Here is a 21,729-nt window from a genome sequence, read left to right on the forward strand (position 1 = left end):
AAAGAAATGGAGTTTTCAGAAGTGTTAATGTTGATAATTGATCTAACTGAATGCTCTTCAAAACAAATAAACAACTGAGTCACATGAACTCATGGATTAAAGTTACATATGTAATGGCAGAACATTAGATTACAAACCATGTAGAGGGTTGGTGCCATACCTTGCTTTTCATCATTGCAAATTTTGAGCACTTAATAATCAGGGTAAATGTTTAATGGGTTTTATTGAATATAACTGAAGTTATATCTCATTCTGATTCTTTTCTGGTATTGGGGAATGGAAGAGTAAGAAAACTATAGGAAGATAATACTTTATTTGCTGCCGCATCTGCAAAAGCCCAACATACATTTGTCGAATATCTATAATTAGCACTCTATTAAGCAATACACTTACATTTAAGTATAAAAAGTGAAAAAAGACATGTCTCCTGACTTTAACAATTCCACTGAGTATAAAAGAAGAAAAACATTATTACACTATTCCTTAAGAAAGTCTATCTGGCCTCGGGTTCTGTGCTGACAGCACAGAGACTGTTTGGGATTCTCTCTCCTCTCTCTGCCCCTCCCCTGCTCGCACTTACTCACTCTCTGTCTCTCAAAATAATAAACATTTTTTTTAAAGTCTATCTGCCTGGAAACAGTTTTCAGACCACTGTTTCTAGGAACTTATAGCCACTATTTCAATAAAATAATCAGCCTTGGAGAAGATTAAAAAGCAAAGAATGTAGATGTATGCTTGACTGATCTGCAGTCCAATCGGGACAGGGAAGAAACACAAATTCATCATTGTTTCTACCTCAAAAGATGTGGAAGAAGCCTGCAGGCAGGAGAATGGCCAAATTAATGTTCTATGAATATGTGACTCTAATGCCTACATATTAATTTTGATATTTTTTTGTTCAGAAAAGAGTCCTTGCTCTGCAAATTCCCTGCTGTAGAATTTAGGACAAATAAACTATTTTATACTTTGGTGATGAGGTCAGGAGAGCAGTGTCTATGGAGTGGGTGTAGTTATCAATAACTTCCCTTAGTGAGAACGTTGCCATTATTATATCATATTTAAAGTAGTAGCAACTCAGGTTAAACTGTAAGGCTTAGTACATTTGGATCAGAATTTCAATCTCTCCTCTTAAATTTAAATGCTAACCTGAAAACTGGCACTATTACAAAGAAATCTTGGTTAATGTTTGTAGCCCACTCTATAAGACAAAAATTACGTAAGTAGAGAATGGATTAAAACAATTTATATCGATATCAACATTGCAGACAAATCAAAAGTTTCTACTAAAATGTCCAGTTACCATATTTATGAAATACTATATTGGAAAATGTATTTTCCCATATAAGTGGGATACATTTATATGTATATTAAAAATTTTTCATATTTATTGTTAGATATAAATTTCATGGAAATTGTGTGTTGAAAGGAGAAAATATTTGTGGATGAAAAATGGGGGCATTTGATGCTCACAATGCAGGAACTTTAGTGTATATGAACTTTGTTTCTTTGTTGTTCATTTCTAGATTCTTCCTCATAGTTTCCAAAAAGTATGGTCACCTGAATACCTAATGTTCCCAATGGGATTGTCCCTCCTCCAGATCAGCAGTCATTAACTGCAGGACAGAACAGTGGCATTGATGCTCCAAATATCTTCTTAGAGATGATGGATTCCTTAGCTTTCCCACGGCACCTTCAGTCTAAACCCATATATATACTAATCTCCATATATTTAAGGCCACAAGTTTCCAGACTCTGAGGTCCATCCATCTTCACTTTGATTTATAATTCATGATGCCCTATATGACTTGTAATATATCCCAATTCAACATTATTCCTCTCCTTCCTACACATATCTTTCACTTTTTCTGAATGTTCCTTTGGTCCTCTTAACCTAGACAGACTTCAGTGTTACTGTTCTCTTAGTATGCCTTGAAGGTGAAGGCATTTAGGCACCAGCAAAGATGGAACTAGTGTAGGCTTCCTCATTTCCCCATTTGTAAAAATTTTATCCTGTTTCCTCCTACAAAAGACTTTGTTTCAATGAAGCACATATGAGATACCACTTTGATCTTACGTGATATTTTATATTCAGACTTCCTGTTTGCTAATTCAGACATTAAAACCTTTAGAATCTGGCTCACAATATTTCTCTTCACCCTCCTGCTTTTACCTCTTCTGTATGACTTCAAACTGCACACAGAGGATCAGTCCAGAAATGTTCTACTCAGCATCTTGGATCTTGTTTCCAAAAACCATTGCCTCCATATCACCTCAGTCTCCATCCCCAATGTTATATCTCAACACCTTTATGATTAGCAAGTACCCTGACTCTGACCTAATTCTCTGCCTAGTGTAGAGTAATAATTGCCTGTAGGGAATACTAATCTCCAGTTCACTGTAATTCCTATCCCTAGTTCACATAAATAATTTTATCAGTCCCTGGAGGTCTTTTCATTGGCAGAAGATCTACAAGAATAAGCCAAATCTTCCAGGCCGATAGCACAGTGCCTGCTTGGGATATTCTCTCTCTCTCTCTCTCTCTCTCTCTCTCTCTCCTCTCTCTCTCTCTCCTCTCTCTCTCTCTCTCTCTCTCTGCCCTTCCCCTCCCCCCTCTCTCTCTTTCTCTCTCAAAATAAATAAAAATTAATTTTTTTTATTTTTATTTTTTAATTTTTTTTTAACGTTTATTTATTTTTGAGACAGAGAGAAACAGAGCATGAACGGGGGAGGGGCAGAGAGAGAGGGAGACACAGAATCGGAAGCAGGCTCCAGGCTCTGAGCCATCAGCCCAGAGCCCGACGCGGGGCTCGAACTCACAGATCGCGAGATCGTGACCTGAGCTGAAGTCGGACGCTTAACTGACTGCGCCACCCAGGCACCCCCAAAATTAAAAATTTTTAATGAAAAAAAGAATAAGCAAAAGCTATTGCTATATTATTTGAAAACAGTGAGACAAGATATTCAAAGACTGAGGGGTACTGAAATGTGCTCACAGAGACTCTCCATATTGGCTCAAAGAGAGGACTGTACACATCTTTTCCAACTCGGCATTCGTGATGTTACATTGGTATCTTCAACTCTGCATCCTCCAAATCAATGCTTCATTTTTTATTCATTTATTTTTTGGGAAGGTGGTAAAGCTAGTTAAACATTTACCAACCCAAAGTCAAAGTACTTGAAAACTGATTACAGAAAACAATGAAATCTATATATTTTATAATCCTTGAATTTGTCTATTTTAAATAGAAGGGTGCTTGGATGGCTCAGTTGGTTGAGTGACTGACTCTTGATTTCAGCTCCCTTCATGATGTCAAAGGTCATTGGTGAACCCTGCATTGTTCTCTGTGCTAAGAGAGCAGAGCCTGCTTGGGATTCTCTCTCTCTCTCTCTCTCTCTCTCTCTCTCTTTCTCTCTCTGCCCTTCCCCTGCTCACTCTCCCTATCTCTCTCTCAAAATAAATAAGCTTTAAAAATAAATTAATAAAGAATACTGTCCAATTAATTTCAGATATTGGTAGCATCAGTTATTTATGCTGATGACATTAATGATCTATAATTTGCTGACCATGATTCATATTGTAAACAGGAAAAATAAATGGATAATTGAAACAATGAAGCAAATCGTTTCCCTCTAAAACACCAATATCATTATTTTATTTTTATCAATGTATATATTTTAATATTTACATAACCACTTAAGAATCATGTACTAATAGGGGCTCCTGGGTGGCTAGGTCGGTTAAACATCTGACTTCACCTCAGGTCATGATCTCACTGTTCGTGGTGGTTCAAGCCCCACATCGGTATCTATGCTGACAGCTCAGAGTCTGCAGCATGCTTTGGATTCAGTGTCTCGCTCTCTCTCTCTGCCCCTCTCCTGCTCATGCTCTGTCTCTCTTTCTCAAAAATAAATAAACATAAAAAAAATTTAAAGAATCATATACTAACATTTTACTGATCTTAAAAATATAATTAGATAATTTTATAATGGGAATAAAGAGCATAAAGTAACTGGAAAGCCGCACAGATCTGAGAAGGAATTGAGAATAGATCACTAGCTATGTTATGTTCAGGGTACTATACCTTATGTTCAGGGACTGTAATAGACCAGACTGCAATCCCAAGAAAATGGCTCCCTATGGGTCTCCATAGGAAATCATTGTATAGTTTAAGGATGCTAGGAAAATATTAGAGCTATCTGAAATTACAGATTTTGCACTGAAGGGGTTGTGATAAATTCACAGTAAAAAGTGAAAAAGACCGACAATTAGATCAACAAAGGAGAACGTATTTATGGCTATTTATTTTACTAAATAAAAACAAAATAAAACAATCCTGATTCACATATTTTTGATATTCATATTATTTCTGAAAAAAAATATGTTTACTCAATAATATTAAAGTAGAATATTTGATATTATCCAAGATTTTGCTCCAACCTTTATTTTAAATTCTAAAGACCCTGGATCTATCTTTGAGGCAGTAAAATTACATGTTTTATATATGTATTTTATACCTCCTAAAAATAGCTAGCAACATTCAGTTTATAGAAACTATCACTATTACCACTGCATAGGGGCAAATTTTAATATCTTTGATAAAAATTTTAAACACCTTTCTGATTTAAACTCATTAGAATATAAAATTAGAAGTAAAATTTCACTACAACACATAATGCCTTAACAAATGAGACCAAAATGACCTGTAAAAATCTTTTCTATAAATACTAGGGATTCAATTTCCCAAGTGTGATAGTTTGCAAAAACAGTTTTATTATGTCATCATTCCTTATGTTCACACTCCAATTGTTTTCCCACATTGAATCTAAGCTAAACCACCTGATTTGCTTTGGTCAAGGGGATGTAACCAAATGACACAAGTGGAACCTCAAAAAAACACTTGGCTATTTCTACTTATATGCTACTATCTCTACCATTGCCCTCAGAGCATTCCTGGGCTAGTTTGCTCTAAGGTAGGAGACTTGTTGATTTGATTCATTTTCTACCAGTCATCCCAGTGGAAGCCAACAACCATCTGAGCAAAGGCATATGCATGAGCTCAGTATAAAACAGAAGAAACCAGAAGAGCCAAGTCTAAATCACCAACCCACACTCCAAATAAATGCTTGTTAATTTTAGAAACCGATATTGAGCTTTTTATAAAATTAAATCAATAAAGACAATAAGGATTTGATATATTGAAATTTTTGTCTTCCTTCTCATTATTTTATGATATTTGTTTGAAAATTCTAGTATTTAAAAAATGTAAGGCATTTTCAGTTAAACAATGACATTTTAGTATTGCTGTATACATTTATAATAATAAATGTGCTTAAACACTCATTGCTTTAAATACATTTAATCAGATCATTAGGAAAGTAGCATGGTTAACTGGAAACTGCAGTGATAATATTGTTTAAAATAGTAATAAACCCTTCAATTTATATGAAATAATTAATCATAAATACTAGTAAATGATAAAATTTCAGAATGTTGTATATTAATTTAAACTGAAAACAAGATGACATGTATCACTAACGAGTTACAGATGACAAGAAAAGTGCAAGCACTTTAAATTATATGAAGTAAAGAGAGGTACATCTAAATCACACTTCTAATCTGTATTTAATCTATGAAAATCCATACAAATATAATCTGTGAGAGTATCTTCATACTCAGCAGAAATCATATGATAGAATGAAGGGGCCAGTATAATTTGAGAAAACTGGGTTATTCTAGCCCAGCTTCATTTATTTGTCTGGTAGAGATAGCCAATTATTAGTAAATCAGAGATAATCCATCTTCTTGGATGGCTTCATGACCAGCCACTTTCTGTTACAACAGCATCGAGTCATGTGTCCCACAGTTCCTGAACCAATCTTAATCCAATTACTCAGTACAGCACTAGGTAAACTTTGGAATTAAGTTAAATCCCACAGATGTCAGATATTAGAACCAACAACATTCACTGTGTTTCCAAGTTCCCTTTATTGATGATCTGTTTGAAAACTTGGTTTTCCAGAGACAAACTTCCATATAGCTTCCTCTATAGTGCAGAAAGTGAGTCCAAAATCTGACGCAGGTATATAGGAATTTAGTGATAAGTGTTATTTAATGCATTGAATAAAAGATGAATTAGCCACTTGATGATTTTCACAATAGACTACTGTCTGATAAAGCGAAGTTAGGTACATCCTCCACTTCTCACCATCACTACCATCAAAACACAACGTATTTTTGTACGGGTATGTGAAATATCTATACATTGATATCTGTACCCACATACAGTTGTTTGCTAGGGCTGTCATAATGAGGTAGCAGAGATTGTAGTGCTGGAGACTACAAGTCTAAAATCAAAATGTGGGCAGGATTGAAGTCTGAAGGCTCTACTTGGCTTCTAGATGGTCATCTTCTGTGTCTACACATGGTCTTCCTTCTGTGCCTGTGTTTTAATGGATTCTTCTTATATGGACATCAAACATATTGGATTAGGACCTGCCCATGTGACTTCATTTTATCTTAATTACCTCATTAAAGTCCCTATCTCCAAATGTAGTCACATTCTAAAGTACTAGGGGTTAGGAACTCAACATAAAAATTTTAGAAGAATATACTTCAGCCCATAACACCATACATAAAATATAGATATTATTCAAGATACATCATATCATAATATAACAAAACTATCATCATAAAAAAGATACAATCTAGAATCTATACAAAAAAGATTTATGTATTTGTTAAAATAAAAAACAAAATTCTGCATGTCAAAATTTACTATTATCAAAATGGATGAACAAAGATTCAGAAAAACAGTTGCAGTATACATCTCATATTATTTATCTCTTAAAAAAAGCTCTAAGTAGTAATATGAAAAAGACAAAGATCTTTGGAGGAGGAATACAGTCTGGATGGAATGAAGAAGGAAAACAAAAGGAAATCAACAGATTTCCATTCCTGACAAACTATGCCTTTCTGAGCTTGGTATATATACCCCTTGGCTATTGTATCTAATCTTACCAGTGTCTCTAAGTTAAGATAAGCTTTTCTGGTCAAAACAGATTTTCTCAACCATCACATTCCATTCTGTAGAGAAAGCTGAGATGCTGACTTCCCTTTTCTAGCTGTTTTTGATGGTTTAAACCTCTCATGCGTCTCTCTTGACATATCAAGATGGGTAACAGCATTATCAGAGGAGAAAAGTCCAGGTTGGCAGGGGATTGGTTGCTCTAGCTCAATTCTGGGAAATAGAAACTCACTCACAGCCTGTTGCCATTATTTCTTGCTGTCTCAGATGACTGTAGTAGTAGTGTGGGTGGTCTGTGTGAATATATCAAGGAGAGAGCAAAGTGGGGATTCAAGTTCCCTACATACTCAGAATATCTGTAAAACATCCCCAGCATACAGTAGTAATGTGAAGAATGTTTCTGAATAAGCTTTGACCTGTAATGCTTTTTAACTACCCAGAGGATTTAAACTGCAATCTTGTTGAGGCATACTCTTAAATATATGTCAAAGCCATATGGAAGTGAATTACTTTGCTGATGAGTGAGTCTTACAGATCCTTTACAATCACATCTCTACATCCCTTTTTTCTTCCTGATAAATGAGTTATTTTTAATTCTCATAAAACCCTATTAGCTGGGAAGATATTATATTCTAGTTTTGGAATATGTAAAAATCTCAGGCTCTATCCCTTGACATAAATAAGAACTGAGTTGCCATTCTGCAACATGGGATTATGCCCCTATAAGGATGTTTTCCAAATTGTTTCATGCCCTACCTATAGTGACAGATCATGTTAATCCAAGGACTGTTGATAAGCCTTTTATGGCTTAACTTTAGAGAATTTTTCATCCTACGCAGGATGAGTGAATTTACATATTAGCACTCAAATAATCATCCCTAGAGTTTTGGTTTGTTGAAATTTCATGATAATGGGGACATTTTTTAAAAAATTTATCATGAACTGTAGACCATTTTCTTCATAAAGATTCATGTTTTAGGGGTGAATGGGTGGCTCAGTTGGTTCAGTGTCCAACTTTGGCTCAGGTCATGATTTTGTGGTTCATGAGTTTGAGCCCCACTTCAGGCTCTGTCCTGACAGCTCAGAGCCTGGAGCCTGCTTTGGATTCTGTGTCTCCCTCTCTCTCTCTGCCCCTCCCCCACTCATGCTGTCTCTCCCTCTCTCTCTCAACAATAAAGACTCATGTTTAATAAACATTAAAGACTCATGTTTTAGTCTTTGTCACAATATTATTAATTAGTATGATCCTTCTGTACACAGTATAAATACCACAACATAACACACATTAAAGCTTTACAAAGACAGGACACATATTGTTTTCCATTATATGATAAATGACACATTTCTTTCCCAGTAACAGAAGGATAAATTTGAAAGAATTAAATAAATTTTGTTAAAGCAGATTTAGATATTGAAGAAATGAATGAGTACATTTTTGAATGTCATTGCAGGGTTACAACAGAGATACTGAAAGTAGAAGTCTATTGATAGAATTCCAGTAAGCACGGTTTAATTCCAAATCAGTCACAGTTCTGACTCGGAGAGAAAAAAAATCTTTTTTTTCTTTTTTTTTTTTTCAATCTACTTTGTGCACGTTGTTAGTGAACATATTAGTTAATGACCTGAAGGCAAATCCCTGACAATGTGATTTTGTGCTAATTGTGTGGAAAAATATTTCTAGCTTTTAAAAATGCTACATTCTGAGATGCTATAGGGAATTCATCTTCCTTATTTGAGCTATTCTATTCAACCTTCCTCAAGGGCACTGAATCATATTGAATGAGTCATCCAGTATTCACATCATATCTAAAATCAAGGAAAACTCTCAAGAGGCAATATTAGGGATTAAACACTCTCATTCTGTTTACATTCAGTTGGTATTAAAAAATTAGTTAAAAAATCAATTGTATTAAGACTATAGATATTTTAATATCTCATTTTCAAAGTGCCTTATATTAAAATGTCAAAACTTTAGATATATTATAAAAATATTTTTATCTTTACATTTGAAAAAGCTCCTTATTTAAATAATTGTTTTCTTTAAAACATTTTTTCTTGATTGTTAATCAAATTAACATATATTAGACTCCTATTAAAATAAGTGTATGTTTCATGAGCATGCTTATTAGAGGAAGGCCAGTGCTTTAACAGACTTAGGTTGAAAACTATTAAGTTGAGGTATGTTAAAGGATAAGGCTGTAAAATACATGTAAATTTTAAGTTGTTGCCAGAACATTTGTTATTGATTTTAATATGATTATAAAAGCTTATTTAAAAATACTGAATCTTTGATTTATAGCACATAATAGACTTGAGGATATTTTATATTAAATGTGTGCAATATTTTATTTTCAATTAACTAAATATAAATATGAATGCTCTAAACACAGAAAAAGTTGAAGTTTATAAGTTAAAATTTCTTGAATTGTCACTGTTCTTATTTTAATTGTATTTTTCACATAATGTGAATTCCCATCCTCTACCCCCTGCCAGGCACATCCATGGCACCTTCTCTAATGTATTTAACGCACACATCTAAATTATGCTAATTAGGTCTTTTAAAATGTCTTTTAAAGATTATATAGATTTGTTTTGAAATCTGTGTTTTCATTCTTGTAAACAGTATTGTCCTATAAACTATATTATATTCTTTTTCCATTCATCATTCGTTTTTTGGGATACATCAAGCTCTTATACAATAAAATAGAATTCATTCTATTCAATATATTCATTTATCATATCACCAAATAGATCTCACAATATAAATCCACCTCTCCAGTAATGGACTTGTAATCTGCCTATAGCTCTACGCTACCCAAAACTACGACATTGTGATGACTATCTTTATTAATCTACAAGTCCCTGCAGACTTGTCAGAAAGATTTTGGGGAATATTTACTCTGCTGTGATAGTAATTGCTAGATGTGGGGTATTTGCATATATGTTTTTACCAGATGTTACTAAATATCTCCAGAATGCCTTGAACAAGTTTATATTCCCATCAGCAATGCTTAAAGTTTCCAATTTCCCCACATTCTTACATTTCAGTGTACTGCCTTTACATGTTTTGCCAATCTGCTCCTTGCAAGAGGATATGCAATTTTTGTTTTAATCTGTATTTCCATATTTACTGGTTAAGCTGACTGTGAATATATCAGCTATGTGGGTATTTCCTCAAAGGAAATGTAACAAACCCATAAAGAACACAAATCTTGGACCAAGACAGCTTGAGGGCAAATCATGCCTCCATCACTTACATATACAAATATAAACTTGGATATATATTATTTACCTTTCTATGCCTCAGTTTATTCATCTCATATCCTCATATGGTAATGAGGATAACCATAACTCTGTGAATGTTAAATAAATTAATATGTATATAATGCTTAGCACAGGGTCTAGTACACAATAATTGCTATACATTAACTATTATTTTTTATGCATGTCTTCAGCACACTTTTGCAAATATTTCCTTTGGTGTTGAGCTAAATTATTTCCTTCATAATATAGACATTAATCATTGTCCTATATATGCGTGCATTTCACACCTAAATATGCGTGAATTTCACATTGCATATATCATCTCCAGTCTGTTATACAGCAGTTAACTTTGCCTATAATGAAGTTATTTAATTAAAGATCTTTCAATTTTACTTAACCAAATTAAAAATTATTTGCACATTGTTTATACTATAAGGGTTTGTTTGAAAATAATCTTCCTAACCCTCTGGTCACAAAAATATTCTATTTTTTATGTCATTAACTTTAATTTTTTTTTTCAACGTTTATTTATTTTTGGGACAGAGAGAGACAGAGCATGAACGGGGGAGGGGCAGAGAGAGAGGGAGACAAAAATTTCGGAAACAGGCTCCAGGCTCTGAGCCATCAGCCCAGAGCCTGACGCGGGGCTCGAACTCACAGACCGCGAGATCGTGACCTGGCTGAAGTCGGACGCTTAACTGACTGCGCCACCCAGGCGCCCCAACTTTAATTTTACTTTTAACATTTGGGCATTTGATCCATGTAAAGCAATTTTTTAATCCAACTCTGTAATCCAACTTTTAAAGTCCATATACTGAATCAAATTTCCATATACCATCGACTAAAAAAATGAGGATTTTCTCATAGTTGAACATACTATCTACCTTTTATTAAATATGAAGCAATCACATGTTCATGAATTTTTTTCTGGCCTTTCTCTGGTCTATTTGTCAGTTCTTAATCAAAAACTACATTTTTTTACTGTCAAATCTTTGTTGGGTGTCTTAATGTCTAACAGTGATATATATTATATATATATATATATAATATATCATATATATTATATATATAAATATATATTAAACGTTTCCTTTTAGAATTATAATGGATATCCTTACATTTATCTTGAGATATAAATTATATAATAGGCTTAATTTCTCAAAAGTTTCTCTTAGAAATCTCTTGGGATTTCATTGCATGTATAGATAAATTTAAGTGGAATTGACACATCTAAAACTAAGTTTGCCCATCCATGAACATGTTTTGCCTTTTATTGAGGTTCTCTTTATAAGATTTTTCTATAACACAAAGGATCGAATTCTCAAATCCGACTTACTATAATTACAGTTTTTCTTATACAAATTATAGATTTCTTACAAGTAATTTAAAGGGTCCAGGTAATCAGAAAGCACAGATAAAACATGGCTATGTCTGAGAATTCTCCAGCTCCCTGGGTCCTTTCTTAATATACCAGAATGCACCATATTTTAGAATTCACATGTGAGATTTCAAATGATTAAAACAGAACATAACTTGCAAAAAGTGAGATAAATCAATTGTGAAATATCTTTCTTGTATATTCCCATAAAATATATTCCTCGTATATTCCAGGGTGTGAAGTCCCATAATTCGTAATTCTGGCTTTATTTACAGTAAACATACTGCAAGACAAGATACATCCTGCTGAAATATCATACAGTTTAGGACTCTCCATTATCTTTCAACTAATTGCTTCTAATTGCAATTTTTCCCTATTGCTCCTTCTTAGTTAATAAGTTCTTTATATTGTGAGCAAAAAGTTGTTATGCATTCTTGTTAGAGTAATTCTTAGGCAATATTTTTGTATTTGGCAGCTTACCTGAACTTTTGTATTAATTCTAATTGTTGTATACTGCTCCTGTATCAATTATCATACTATGTCTACATGAAGGCAATTTTGTCTCCTCTTCCAATTTTTAGATCTCTAATTTTGTTTTTAATCAAATGTCACCGGCCAGGACTTCCAGTAAAATAGGAACAATACTGTTAACAGAGATTGTTTTTTTTCATCCATGTCATTAATGAGAAAGCACCTAAAATTTATCTATTAAATATGATGTTAGATTTTGTAAATAGCACTTATTAAATTATAAGAAAGTTACTTTCTAGTCCTAGTTTCTTGAGTTTTGAAAATAACAAAGTGTTCAATACTTTATTGGGCCAACTAGACTGTTTAAGAAAGAAAAAAGAGAAGACACAAGTTACTAATACCAGCAGTGAAAGAGAGGACATCACTACAGATTCCATGAACATTAAAAAAAAAAAAAGATTATTATAAACACCTCCATGTCCACAAATCTGATAATCTAGATGAATTGGACCTATTCTTTTAAATATATAATCTACAAGGCTCATACAAGGAGAAACAGAAAATTTGACTAGACCTATATCTAATAAAGAAATTGAATCAATAATTAACAACCTTTCAAAAAAAGAAAGCACATGGCCTATATGGTTCACTAGAAAATTCGACTAAACGAGAATGAAATTATACCAGTTGTCTACAATCTTTTTCAGATATAAAGAGCAGAGGGAATACTTCCTAAATCATTCTGAGGGCCAGCATTACCCTAATACCAAACCCAGGCAAAAATATCACAAGAAAAAAAATGCAGACCAATATCTCTTACAAACATAGATGTAAAACCCTTCAACAAAATATTCGCAAATTCAATACAACAATTATGAAGAGTATTATACAACATGACCAATTCAACTTTTGAAGTTGAACCAAATTGAAGACCAATTCAACTTTCAAAATAATATAATCCATCAGATGTATAGGCTAAAGAAGAATCACTTTATCATATCAATATATGTAAAAAGCATTTACAAAATCCAACACCCATTCATGATAAAATCTGAGCAAACTAGGAATAGAAGAGGATGTCTTTAACATGATAAAGACTACCCATAAAAGCCTACAGCTAACATTATACTTAATAGTAAGAAACTGGAAGCTGTCTTGGGAAGATCAGGAAAAAGGCAAGGATGTCCCCTTTTACTACTCATTTTCAACATTGTACTGTAACTACTAGCTAATCATATAAGAAATGGAAGTGTAAGGAATACAGATTGGGAAGGATGTAATAAAATTTTGTTCCCAGATAACATTATTGTCCAGGTAAAAATTCCAAAAGAATTGACAAAAAACCTCTAGGAACTATTAAGCTATTGTACTTACGGTTGTGAGATACAAGGTTTATATTAAAAAAATCAATTGAGGGGCGCCTGGGTGGCTCAGTCGGTTAAGCGTCCGACTTCAGCTCAGGTCACGATCTCACGTTCCGTGAGTTCGAGCCCCGCGTCGGGCTCTGGGCTGATGGCTCAGAGCCTGGAGCCTGCTTCCGATTCTGTGTCTCCCTCTCTCTCTGCCCCTCCCCCGTTCATGCTCTGTCTCTCTCTGTCTCAAAATAAATAAACGTTAAAAAAATTAAAAAAAAATCAATTGATTTTCTATATATCAGTAATAAGCAGGAACATGATTTTTAGAGCAGTGAAACTTTTCTGTAAGATACGATAATGGTGGATACTGTCATTATACATTTGTTAAAACCTATAGAATGTACACCAATTATGGAATCCAAATGTAAACTATGTGCTTTGGGTGATTATGATGTATCAGTAAAGGTTCATTAATTATATTTATTTTTTTAACATTTATTCATTTTTGAGAGACACAGACAGAGCATGACTTGGGGAGGGGCAGACAGAGAGGGAGACACAGAATCCGAAGCAGGCATGGGGCTCGAACCCACGAAGCACAAGATCATGACCTGAGCCGAAGTCTGACACTCAACCAACTGGGCCACCCAGGAGCCCAGAAGGTTCATTAACTATAAAAAAATGTTACCACTCTGGTGGGGAGTGTTGATAATGGAGAGGATTATTCATATGCAGGGGCAGGAGATATTTGGGAAATCTCTACCTTCTACTAAACTTTTGCTATGAACCTAAAACTGCTCTAAAAGATAAAGTTTGTTTTTATTTTATCTTTTTCTATATTTAATAAAAATAATAAATTGTTAAAATTTATAGAAAAAAATTATATTGAAGGTAGTATTAACTTATTCATTATGATTCGTTGCATACCAACCTCCAGATAAAGGTTTTATTTTGCCCTCCTGAAAGAATCAAGGAAAACAACTACAATCCACTGCTTAAAATAATAAATTTTGTTAACCATAGGCTTTGACTCTTCCTGCCCATTCATGCATTGTAAAAGCCTTATAACTTAAGCACTGAAGTTTTTCTCCTGGAACATGCTATCCAGCCCTCTTGTTTTCTACTGCAGAATGGACAAAGAGGAACCATACAACGGCAACTACTATGGCTTTCATAAGTTTTTAGTAGCTTATGAAATGAAATATAAAGTAATACAATTATTAAACGATGACCAAACAGGTCCAGTTTGTGTGCTATTTGACCATTTACTCTCATTTGCATAATATAGTTAATAAATGTTTGGTAAACAACAATTTTGCATTTTGGGCATAAGTGTCACTTGACCATAGCTAATTAGTTTTAATTTCCCATCAGATTAAGGGACATGTTGCATTTACATATTTTGCATCTTTGTCAATATATGAAATTAGCTTATAACTATCTTTCCTTGGTTTGCCTTTACCTTATTTTACTAAAATATACTGTAATGTTTTCTTTTCCCACAATTTTGAAAATTTCTATAAAATAGTGATTATCCGATGCATAGTAGAACTCCCACATAAAAGCCCATATAACTGAAATTATGGGGGTTGATTTTCTCTAACATTTCATTTATGTAAACAGTTATCCTTCCTTTCAAGTTTTCTATTACTTCAACTGCCAATTTTAGTATTTTACAATTGAAGAAATGTGTCTACATTAACTATGTTTCCAAACTTATAGACATAGATCAAATAATATTACTGAACAGTTCTTTTAAAAACCTCTGTAGCTATTAGTATCATGACACACCTGAATCCTACTTAACTATCACCTGTCTTTACCTTTGAAAAAGAAAACTTTCTGAAGGATCCCAGAAAAGTGCCATATGATTGAGAATGAAGACACAAAAATCACTTAATTTCCATGAATAATAAAAGTAAAAAAAAAAGTGAATTTTCCAATCTAGGGAACACACAGTAATAAATGTTTTGAAGAATAAAGATAATTTTAGACACAATTGAGTGAAACTATTACACCAAAAACAATGTGAAATTTTGTTGAAGAAGCATCACTGAAAACTGGCCGTCAAATTTGGAAGCACAGAAGCAACTGATACATTTATACATTTATTAAAATAATAGCAACTATACTTTAAAAATAAGCAAAGGATATAATTTTGACACTCAGAATAGGCAGAAGTAGTGGTCTTATTTGTTTATAGTAGGTATAATAGCAGGACGGGTCACTATACAATTCTGCAGCACTTCTAATGTAAGGGACATTAGAATGTCAGGATTAGAAGAAAGGGAGGTGGACTTATTGAGGAAAACATTTTGTTCCATGAGCTGTTACGTAGTGATTTTTACATAAAGATTCCTTGCGTAAACTCAGTAAATACTTTCCATAAATCTTAAAACAACTAATTTTCATGTTTGATATGAATTACCAGGCTGTACGTGATTGTGGGGAAATATGTATTTGTAATCTTTGGAAGTATATCATATGAATGCATTTTATGTATAAATAACTAGAAAATTAGAATATATACTTCAATAAAAACATCTGGTATGTTACATGGAAAAAAGTCTAAAGTTCCAGTATATGCAAAGATACAGAGTATAATTTGGGGATATGTTATATCTAAAGGACTAATGTAAAGATGACAGCTGATGGCAAAAGAAGGTGAAACAAGTGGCAACATGCATATTGACAAGAAATGTAGAAATTTATGACAAATGAAAGGAGATAGAAAAAGGGAATTGTGGAGATAAAAGTTATCATTATCAAATACCACACACTCCCATTTATATATATATATATATATATATATATATATATATATATATATATATATATATTCATTCTCGGGGAACCTGGGTGGCTCAGTCGGTTGAGCATCCAACTTCGGCTTAGGTCATGATCTCACATCCCGTGAGTTTGAGCCCCGCATCAGGCTCTGTGCTAACAGCTCGGAGCCTGGAGCCTGCTTCAGATTCTGTGCCTGCCTCCTCTCTCTCTGCCCCAACCCACTTGCATTCTGTGTCTGTCTCTCTCAAAAATAAACATTAAAAAAAATTATATTCAATGACCTTCCCTAGAAAAAAGTAGTTGGGCCTGAAATCTATACTCTTGATTTCCATGTTACAATGTTTTAATTCTAGACCTCTACTAGGAGAGACTTTTCAGGGCTACCTCACAGATCAGTTGTATTATAGAGGTTGTGTGTGCCATTAACTCTCTTGGATAGAAAATGGTAGAGAAAAAGAAAGCAGTCTCTAGGGAAGAAAAGCAGACAGTGGGATAGATAAAAATAGGCTACCAGAAGGCCAATCTTACTCTCTTATCTGGTATCATTGCCAAACTCACTTATCTTCTGTTTCCTTGAGTTTCAGCTGCCTGAGGCTTGAAAGTCACTTATCTGAGGCACCATAGCCCCCAATCTAGACAGAAAAAAAAAAAAAAACTGGAATCCTACTCTCCCTGGAAGCTGTTTGCCCTCGAAGTGTCATATGCAAAGTCACTTGTCATTGCTGCCAAATCACTCTTGTGCACAATGCTACAACTCAAGAAAAATAAGTATTCATTTCTACCCTTTGGCATGTTTTTGGAATTTGTACTCACCCTGTTAATTTAAAGTTTGTGAACCACCTTAAAATCCTTGAAGTTGACACACACATTGTAAAAATAGAAACTACCTAATATAACAAGGAGATTGTTAAGGAATACCTTAGGTAACTAGCATTCTCTGGAGGATACCTATCAATGACAAAGTTGACCCAGAGAATACATAGGGGTCATGCTGAAGACCTCCAACAAATTAATCTGTGTTCTTAATTCAAACACATATAGTTCTTTACAAAAAGTAATAGCACCCTTAAAGAGATCTTTAAAGTTTAATAGCAAATATTAATTTTTGAGTTGTGCTGCTGTTTTGAATTTTTCCTGCTTCTCTATGTAGAGTTTGTTTACCATAATTCCCCAAATTACATTATTTAGTTTAGGTAGATTTTATTTTAATTATTGATACAATATTTATTTACTTATCAAGTAATTAGAGAGACTAAAATGTAATGACAACTATAATATTTTGATTTTTACTTAAAAATCAAGGAGGGTCTGGCGCCTGGGTGGCTCAGTCAGTTAAGCACCCGACTTCGGCTCAGCTCATGATCTTGCAGTTTGTGAGTTTGAGCCCTGGGTTGGGCTCTGTTCTGACAGCTCAGAGCCTGGAGCCTGCTTCAGATTCTGTGTGTGTGTGTGTGTGTGTGTGTGTGTGTGTGTGTGTGTCTCCGCCCCTCCCCTGATCACACTCTGTCTCACTCTCAAAAATAAACATTAAAAAATTTAAGAAAAAAACAAGGAGGGTCACATAAAGGGTATATAATCACATAAGGGTATTTTTATGAAGTTTCTTTATAGAGAAGGATATAGTGTTAGCCTATATCAAGATATGGTGTATGATGTGTAAGTCTATCAACAGAATATTTCAATTCTAATTTTCATATATTAAAAACTGGTAATTATTTATTTAGACATTTCTAATTTTATATCGGGTCATTAGCAGCTATTAGTAAATAAAAATTATGAAATGCTCAAAAGATTTCAATTTGATTTATAACACAGTGTTGCCCTTTCAATTCAGTTCTAAATTAAAGTACTTCTAATATAAAATTATTAAAACATTTAAAACAAAGTGGTGCATTAATAGAAAATTGCAATATATTATGAGCAATCGACATCGATAACAGATTATATCATTTAAAACTTCGCACCTTAGGGGATTTGAAATTAGGAAGAACGTACTAATTAACACTGCATATAGTTGCCATCATTTTATATGAATCAGTCTTTTATTCTATCTTAATGACTGATTCCCTTTCTAGCTGTATTTTTACTCTAAAGAAAGATACCATGTAAGTGTTGAATCACTAAATTGTACACCTGAGATGAACATTACATGTACGTTAACCAACTGGAATGAAAATTAAAACTTAAGAAAAAGAAAGGTAGAAAACGAATATAATGATTTCTCTTAAAAACACAAACCGGCAATCAACCGTAATATTCCTGTAGGTACTCTGGTTTTAGATCATGTTCTCCTACATTGGTATAACATAGTTAAAATGATTACCATTCCCTAACCTGTGATTTTCATGTTGCTGGAGGGAGACAAGCATCACTAGGAAAGGTAGGACACTATTCTGCATGGAGGAGATGACCATCATCTTCCTCTTCCTTATTTGTGTACTCGTTCTCAGTACTGGATGGGGGTGGTAGAAAATGAGGAGGCATGGTGGCACACCCAAAATCCATATATCTTTATATGCTGATCATTCAATGGTACAGCTGAGGACTATGCCACCAATATTCACAATAACTTAGTGTTTTTGTTCTATATCACTGTAGAAAGCTCTCTTTCTAAAAGAAGGGAAAGAACACAACGGAACATTTCTAAGTTGCAGATATGAAGATATATACAAACACATTGATCTTTCCCTCTTTGTTACCCTTCTATTTTCTCCTCCTCCTTTGAGTTTATTCTCCATCATCCTTTTTATCTTTCTGCTCTTTAACTGAAACTTCTTATTATTTCCCTATTTTTCACATGTCCCTTCATTGGCTATTCAGCTTTGTTAGTACAGTGCTTCTGGAGTGGTTGGATAAAGAAATTTTATTTGCAATCTCCCCACCACGGACAGACAATTTTTTTCTCTATCTACTAGACATAACCTTATTATACTACCTATTATAGTATATCTAGTACTTTCAAAATAATGTAAAATACATAATATATATATATATGTATATATATATGTATATATATTAACATCTCATAAGGCGTTGATCTTAGGCAAATAATTAAATTATTTTAATTTTAATAATTAAAATCAGCATTTAGGAATGAACTGGGTTCATTGATTGTGTCTTCACCTTCAGATATCTATATATTTACCTGTCTTTACCTTCAAATATGTACATAACAATTAAAGTTAGGAGCATAAAATCAGCATTCACTACTTTATTTAAATATATTTAAAGTAATATAGAATTCCATATCCAAATGCTTAAAATAGAGTGCGATAATTTACAATGCCATCCTAGTTCTTAGAGTGTTAGAACCACCTTAAATATATGTTAGTGCATAAAGAAATTGCTATCATACCACTTCCCTGTGTCTATTTGAAACAATGCACAAACCATCCCACTTCCCTTTGCTCATTCCTGAAACACGACATAAATATACATACATACACCCACTCCTAACAAAGCAGCCAAATGAACCAGGCAACAGATGGGAAACTGAGAGTCCATGTGTTCACATTCCTACTATGCCAATAACTTGCTGGGTGATCTCAGGCAAGCCACATATCTTCAGCTAATTGCCTTCTCTATAAAAGAACAGAGCCATAGGGCCTGAATATTAGCTCTCAGAAGCCAGTAATGAATTTGTCCCATCATCCTTCTTAATGCGGAAAACATATTCAAATAATAAAGAGCTAGAATTGATCTTATTATTATTGCATAATCTCACCAGGTCTTCCCTGCTGTTCTGAAGGCTATAACCAAATGCTTTGCAAAACCCACTTAAATAAAAAAGAACTTTCTTCACCACTACTACTGTAAAAATAACTTTTTATACTAACACAAGCAACAAAAGAAAAATAGGTATACATATATCTAATTTGTTCAAAGAAGATATACAAATAAGCAATACAAGCATGAAATAAACCTCAACCATTAGGGAAACGGAAATCAAAATCACAATGAGATTTCATTTCACAGCCACTAGAATAACTATTTAAAACAAAACAAAACAAATATATATTATTAAATATATATATAGATATAGATAGATATAGATATAGATATAGATATAGATATAGATATAGATATAGATATAGATATAGATATATAGATAGATATATATAGATATACACACACACACTCACCCACACGTATAAAATAACAATAATTGGTAAGGATGTTTAAAAGCTAGAATGTTCATAAACTGATATTATGATTGTAAATGTTACAGCCACTTTAAAAACCTTTGAATGTTCTTCAAAATGTTAAATGTAGAGTTAGCAGAAATTTCACTATTAGTATATATCTAGGAGCATTGAAAATACTTGTCCACATAAAAACATATAAACAAATGCACACAGCAACAATATTAATAATCACAAAATTTAAAAATCCAAATGTCTATCAACTGATAAATGGATAAATGAAATGTAGTATATTCATATAATGGAATATTATTCAGCCATAAAGAACAATGACATACTGAAACATGCTACAGCATAGATGATCCTTGTAAAGCATGCTAAATGAAAGAAGCCAGCCATAAAATGCCACATATTATATAATATCACTTATATAAATGTTCAGAATAGGCATATCAACAGAGAAAGAAATTAGATTAGCAGTTGCCAGAGACTGGCTGGCTCAACACTGCTCAACATCACCTCAATTTACCCCCATAGACTTTAATAACTGACTTTCAGGAAGATATTGGGATGTCCCAGGCTGCTTTCTTTAGATAGCAGAGCCTAAGAAAACATTTTTGTGCAGGTTGCATTTGGGCAACACGCTGGGGAACTACCGCCCAATCCTGGTGGGAGCACATGAAACCCTCCACAGTCCCTGTAATGATCTATGTAAAATGCAACTCAAGGTATCTGTTGAAGGGATAAAAGAACATAATTGACCTGTAAATAACCATTGACCATTGGTCAACTGAGGCTTTGAAGAAGCACCTACTCAGAAGCAAGTCATATAGGCTATAGCTGAGATTAGGCACTGTCAAGTTACATGTGTTTGAAACATTATGCAGCATTGGCTAAAGAAAAAATAAATTGAAAGGCTATATCATGCCAAGCACAAGGAACATGTAATACCGAGTTTCTACCTACAGAGTTCTTTCTTAATTTAACCCAAATATGTGTAGTGGTGTATTAGAGCTGTGTGTACCAACTCATGAGAGTTCAATGTGTACATCACTTGCTAACTCTGCATTCAGCAGCATCCTTTTAGTAGCTTGATATTGACCATGATGGGAGTATTTGCACAATAGAAATGGGCAAACACTAAAATTCAGCTTTTAGAGGGACATTAACCATTTACCAGTGTATCTCCTATCCATTATTCTTCAAAGTTTTTTCTAAATAGACACTATGTTAGGGAAATCATATATTTATCTGAGAAATAAGAAACTACCACTGGCCTCCTTCTTTGTTCTTATTGAGACAAA

The sequence above is a fragment of the Felis catus genome, chromosome A1 (assembly GCF_018350175.1).
Source record: "Felis catus isolate Fca126 chromosome A1, F.catus_Fca126_mat1.0, whole genome shotgun sequence".
NCBI lineage: Eukaryota > Metazoa > Chordata > Mammalia > Carnivora > Felidae > Felis > Felis catus.